We start from the raw sequence: 7,076 nt of genomic DNA on the forward strand, positions 1-7,076 counted from the left end.
CGTGTGATCGTGAAACAGCTCTCGCAACCTGCACTTTGTCTCCATGAATTTCTCATCCAAACCACTGTGGTGATTTTCTTTCAGCATGAAAACGTGTCAACAAAACTCTTCCTCCTCATCACCACTTGATATCGCTCCAATCTCACTGCTGCTCTGACTTCAGTTGCTTCAAAAGTAACAGGTAACAGTGAGCTGAACAGCGACTGAAATGACCTGTTATCAAGTCTAGATGGAACCATCCCTGCAACTCACTTTAAATATGACCAAGACAAAGGAACGTGAGGATGCGTAGGTTCTATCAGCACAAGTGCTACGCAACTCTTTATCTTCATGTCAATACATTTCTTCTTCAGTCAAATCTCTATGGTCTTTCTCTCCAAATGTTATCGCTTTGAAACAACAACAGGCTCACAAAATGTTTCAGATGGGTAGATGAGGCTTCATGAAACAGTGTCCTCACTTTCAGAGGCCACTAGGTGGCGCTCTTGGTTTAGAAATGATGTGAGGTTTCTCTGAATGAGTAGTTCAAGTCCAAACATTTTACAGCAGACGGCGCCATATGGCACTGTGTCATGAAACCTCACCAATCTTTCAAAACTGATGAGGCTTCATGAAACAGTGTCCTCGCTGTCAGAGCTCAGCAGGTGAAAATGAAGTGTGGTTTCATTGACTGCGTTGTTCTAATCCAAAGGTTTTAGAGTGGATAGTGCCGTCTAGTGGGCTGGGAAATAAAGACGCCTCATAGTGTTCAGCAAACACCATTATCAGAGACAACATACTCTGGAACAGACCTGGGAAAGTGCGGCCCGGGGGCCATATGTGGCCCATTTGCCTGTGTTTTTGCAGCCCTCATGGGGTCAGTCTAATACTATACAACTGACAAGTTGTCATTTTCTGTCATTTTTTAAAATCCTGTTTCTGTTTTAGCCAGTACTGGTTCAACAGTAAATACAACTCATTCATGACTACATTTTTGTGTCCTCTTTTCATTTGTCATTGTAGTATTATCCCCAAATTTTTTGAAAGAAAATATTTTGAAAAAAATTGCCATTTTACCCTCTATGGTCCATAGTTTTGTTATGATTTCTATTCATTTAAGATGAATGGAAAATGATTTTTTTATAGGTTTCATGCCATATTTTTCACTTCTTCATATCTACAAACAATTTTTTTAGAGTCGCAGACGTTCTTCCTGCACTGCGATAACAAATATTGAAACCTTAAAGGGGATGTGGGTGATGGTTTCCCTCACGCCCAGCAACACAGTCCCGCTGCTCTATTCCGTGTTAAGCAGGCGACCACTCGGGCGCTGACCTGTGGAATTGGCTGCTGGAGCTGCCTCACTCCCAGGAACCTGAATCTGAAGGACAGTCTGCTAATAAGTGACAGTGCTGAGAGCAGAACAAGCTTCACGGTGCGCTGACCCATCCAGTCCATTACATGCTGGAGCTGAAACGTCATGTGACAGGTTTCAACTTTGACAATCTCTTGTGGAGATCGTGGTATTAGCAAGTAATGTGTTTGTCTTTATCAATATCATATCTAATAACACCTGAGGATGGGTCAAGTGTGACACAGGACCCAGTCTTGACACACTGAGAGGAAGACACAACCTCCACTCGCACCCCCGGTCACAATGAGAAAATTCAAAAAAAAGCTTTAATGCCAATGTCAGTGAAAGTGTTTCACTACACCCTGCAATAATGAGCAAAATAAATACATGAAAATATTATGTATTATTTTTATTTATTTATTTATTTAATTTATATATTATTTGATATTTTATATTTTTTTCATTAATAATAAATAAATAAGAATGAAAATAAAATAAAATAAATAAATGAAAATGAATAAAAAATAAACAACGATCATAGAAGTAAATAATATATAAATAAATAACATATAGCAGGCTGTGGAATGTGACCAAAAGAACCGGGCTGAGGTGCCAGTGGACGGACAGGTCGAGCGGTTTTCCATCTCCAACTGCAGAGTCTTGGCTTTTCCAAAGGAGAGGCAGATTTAAATAGTTGTTCCCTGGCTTTTTTAAACCTCCCCTGTGTTGGTTTTCTGCCGTCCTCCCTCAAGGGAGGTGACTGGCGGCGATACAAATTCAGTCACAACATAGTGAGCTGGAAATGTGAATTCAAGTGACTGTGCTATCAGACAAGATGGGGGGAAATAATAAAAAAAAAACTATTTGGTTTCAGAGCTTTGGGTGATTCCAGCAAAACAAAATGCAACAGCTTCAGATGACTCAGTCTGACGTCTGAAAGGTTTCACGTCCCTTCGCTGTCGATCATGGCACGATCTCACTTATGACTCTTTATTATGTCAGAGGGAAGTGGATGAGAGGGGCGTCCATTCAGCAGCCATGTTCCTCTTCATTCTTCATGGTGAAGTGGCGAGGCTTCTGCTCCGAGGGTGACACTTAGCTGCTGCTTTCATCCTCACGCCGAAGAGCTGCCGCTCATTAGCATATGATTGGAGGAACTGTAGATGACATATCCATGTTTGCTGACACATCTGGACGTGAAGTGTTAGACCTTGTGAGGAGCCTTCGTCTTCTGCCACCTCCTCTGCTTCTTATTGTGAGCATGATGGATGTTGGTTTGCAGAAGCTTTTCATACCTGGAGTGTGGCTGATGCCCTCCAAGGTTTGGTGCTCTTCACGTGCACACGGATCCATGTCAAGTTGAGAGGGTGGAATCGGAACCAGAGCTCTGGGTCTCCAGTGCAGGCAGCGCTGAGAGACTCGAAGCAGACAAACATGATGACACGCATGACATGGAATTAATGAATTTATTTTCTTTAGGTTTTAACATTTTTAATACAGTGACTTTTTTCTTTTCTTTTTCCTTGCAATGTTTTTTAGTTACTATTTTTTGGCAACTTCTTTTTGTAATTGTTTTTTGTTTTAAATCACAGCCATAAACTTTGTTTAATTCCGGTTCAATAGTTTTCAAGAGTTTTTTTTTTAGAAGTTTTAACTCTACTGTGTGAAATTGTTTTCTTAAGTTTTTTAATACAATTTTTAACACATTTTTTCTAATATTTTTATGAAGGTATTTAATGTTTTAAGTGAGGGTGTTTCTTATGTTTCTTACTTTCAACCTTAGTCAAGTTTTTTTTGGTTTTTTTTGTTTTTTTAACGGCTACATTGTTTTTCTGAAGTACCATATTTAAGTTTATGTATATTTATTATTAAATGTTTGATATTTTTTGCCCAGATAATTTTCCCTATTGTCATTTTTGGTCACTTTTCAGCTGTTGATATTCTGTGGCATCGTAGGTTGCTTTGTTGTTGAACTATTTGTATGAGCGATTATTTTTCTTCTTTCTGTCTCTTTGTGATAACGTAACTTTTGCCTTTTTCCTTTACTGTCAACTTTTGACAGTTTGACGGTCAACCATAATGAATATAATTTATGAAATGACTTTTTCTTTCTTTTTTTTGAGGTGTTCAATTTTATTTTTGACAATGTTGAATGTCATTTCTTGTTATTATGAATTCTATTATTCTATTCTATTCTATTATTATCTATTGTCAATTGTTCATATTGTCTGATGGGTTTCCGAGTTCTTTCAGTGTTTTTATGTTCATTTTTTGCAGTCAAATTCATATATATATATATATATATATATATTTATATTTATGTGTTTTTTTTTATTTCTTGCTTATCTGTTAGTGTATTCCTCCATTTTTATTTGCTGTTAATTAAATTTATTTATTTATTTGTTTGCTTATTGCAATTTTAAAACTTAATTTCCAGTCAATTTTCTTCCTTGTCATCGCCCTGCTTCTTGTTTCTTTTTGTGAAATTTCAATATCATTTTCTGCAGTTGACTTCTCAAGAGATGTTTTTTAATATTATGGCGAATAATAAGTAGTGTTTCGCTGCACAGCTACTGACTATTAGTGACAACAGCCTACCTCGGTCGATTATCTTTGACCTCTGTTATTATGACTCCCGCCCACTCACGACCCTGGGTGTGCTCCCAGCCATTGAGAAAATTCCTCACGAGTATTTATTCGACGACAAATCAAGGAGTCAACTCACCAGGCGGCGTCTTGTACAGGACTAATCCCTGACTTGGATCTGACATGTGAGTGGGTGACCTTCCTGGAGAGGCAGATGAATCCCATGATACTGGTGCCTTATCTTTGGCCCATGGCTGTCGTGGGAAGGACACGCTCATTCATTGCTTTCAAAGTTACAATCAGGCGGATCAATAGTTCCCACTAAACCTCACCGCTCACTGATCCTGGAGGATTGCATCATCAAACCGAGTAATGATTTAGTGAAAGGTCCCCAGTTGATTTCCCTGCGAGCTGCATCCTCCTGCAGGACACAAGAGTGATGCCGCTCAGATCTGCACCGTCACTGTCGGATGATAGTTATGCGCTTAAAATGATGATGTACTTCAGTCTGTGTGACAGGACGAATGAACTGTTGACAAAACTCGCGATTCATCGTGTGGCTTCAACAAAGCAAAATACAAGTAACATCTGACTTACAACCGTGATCGATTCCGACCAACCGGTCGTAAGTCGGATTGGACGCAAGTTGAATGCCATTCAAAATGGCCGACACGAGGGTTATAGGTCCTACTGTACTGGTAGATGGCTGTGTGAGAGTGGGATGCTGGGATACTGTGCTGCCGTAACTGTTGTACACGATGCTGGGCTGCTACGTGCTGCGGTGCGGAAAAAAAAAGAACATCTGCTGTAAGTCGAGCAGGTCGTAGTCTGATGTTACTTGTAAAGAAGAGGAAGTTATCCATCCAAGGCTTGACTTGCCGCTCACAAAGCATTTGAACGTGGATTTACCGCAGTACGGTGGGCGACATTGAAGGGTTATGGAGTGGCAAACTTCTAACTTCACTGGATGATCTATGATACTATTCTCTCGTGTGGTCACAAGCTTTTGTGTGGGGACCCAAAAACAAGCTCACACGTGCAGGGGATCAGGGGACTGAGAGCTCCTCAGCATGAGCTGAAGCCACTCTCGATGCCCAGCGTGTGTCTCCCTCACTCACACCACACTCGAAGACCAGCGTTAAGTGACAGCAGCAGGTACAATTAAATCCATCGAGTCAGCACAATACTCCTGATGCACTCGGCGGACTGTCCCCGTACGACGCTCGGACACCAAAACACCCGAGTCTCATGCTCAACGTTTTTTTCAGAGGCTGGCAGTTCAAACCATTTGAGACCAGGAAACTATTACAAACCACCGTTTTCCTTGTGTCTTCCCCAGACACACATTTGGTCAGTGGAAGTTTGGAAGACTCACTGAAGTCAGCACAATGACTCATCACAAACCGTCGAACTGAAACCTCCAGCATCACTGGTTTAATTCCAGCTGACTTTGTACTCATCTGGTTTCATTCCAGCCAGAGTTCATTTCAACACCTGCCGAGGTCTTTGAGATATCAAAAGGCTGCGACCATCCGTGGACGGGCGAAGGAACGTCAGACGTGTTTTGATGCCAGACATCCGGGGACCTTTCTTCATATGCCAGTCCACCAAATGGCATTACACGTCGCTCCCTCCGATGGCACTCGCCTTCTCTCTTATCTGCCACATGAGAGGCCCAGACTGCCCCCCCATCAGGAGATGAATGATAATAGTCAGCGTTTTCCTGGGAGTCACAGGTCTGACATTTATCCTCCATTAGTTACTGGTCAAGCTGGGGAAGGTGGACGCGAGACTCCAGGCAGCAGGTTGGTGCCACCGTTGTGTGTCGAGGAAATGATAACCTTCGCGGCAACGTTTCTTCGCCAGCGAAAGTCCGCGAAAGTTCAGCGTTTCATGTCTCGACCAAGGTATGTTAATTGTCGGGTACAGAAGAGAAAATGGGTCACTCATTACGCTCTATCACTTATCATAACCATGACACCCCTTTACTTGCACAAATGCTAATTGCTCCTTTGTAATTGAAGCAAAATGCCAGACGTTCCGTGCACATGCTAACAATATGCAACTGTCTCACGGAGCTCCGGCAACCTTTGCGATCGCGCAGATAAATGACTTTAGTGCTAAACTGTTCATTTGGTGTAACCTTTTACCACGGCACTGAATCTGAGATTACAGCGCTGCACTGCTCATTTGGTGTCCTGCGACGCTCCGGCGGGCGGACTTCCACTGGTGTTGCAGTTGCTTGACCTTTACGGAAAGCTCTCCGGGGGCATGTCTGTAAATGTCGGATCACTTCCTATTAGGAGAAAAAAAAGTTATTCTCGGTGTACCTCTTGTTATCCTGGGTTTTATTGTATGTCTTCAAAAACTACTTGTAGCAGATGGAAGAAGTTTAGTCCAAGTAAAGACTCTGCCTCTCTGTGTTGAAGAGGGGAGACAGCAGTTGGTCAATGAGGAATCTCAATAGATTAGGGTGGGTCCTCATCGTGTCCCCTTCACCTTCCAACGGTGTCTGTCGTCCAGGTTCACAGTGCCTCATCTCCAATGTAAACCCTTGTGACCTGGCCAAGCCACCTGCCTCCCATCCTGAGTTACAAGGTGATTCCATGGTTCATCCTTTGGCCACAGCCACAGTTCCTGCTGGGAAGGTTAGCAAGGATGAACATCAGCTCCTCTAAATCTTCTTCACTAGAGCCTGAGATACATAGACGGATTTATGTGTCTGCTCACACGGTGTCCACAAACACTGACTTCATGGCCGAAATTTGCTGGACTTTTCCCTAAGGGGAACTGGACTCTCTGACAAACGGTGAGAAGCTCAGTCATCTGGGTCAAATAGAACCACTGCTCCTCCACACAGAGACTGAGGAGACCCTCGTTGCCTTCCCTGGTGAGGTACTCACGGCATGTCCAAGTGGATGGAGGCTTCAGGGTAAGGACGGGTGAGATGTAGAGGGGGTATCTGTCTCTGCCTTAGGGTTAGGGTTAGGCCACCTGAGACAAAATTCGCAGTGAGAAAAACCCCTTTTGCCGACGAAAAGTGGCCTGAATGGGTGGTACAATAACACGCTTTTGATTTTACCCAAAGAAATACTGGTCACAGCACCACCGGTGGCTGTGTGGAGTATTTCAGCTCATATATAAATATATATATATA

This window comes from Synchiropus splendidus, chromosome 9 (assembly GCF_027744825.2).
Source record: "Synchiropus splendidus isolate RoL2022-P1 chromosome 9, RoL_Sspl_1.0, whole genome shotgun sequence".
NCBI lineage: Eukaryota > Metazoa > Chordata > Actinopteri > Syngnathiformes > Callionymidae > Synchiropus > Synchiropus splendidus.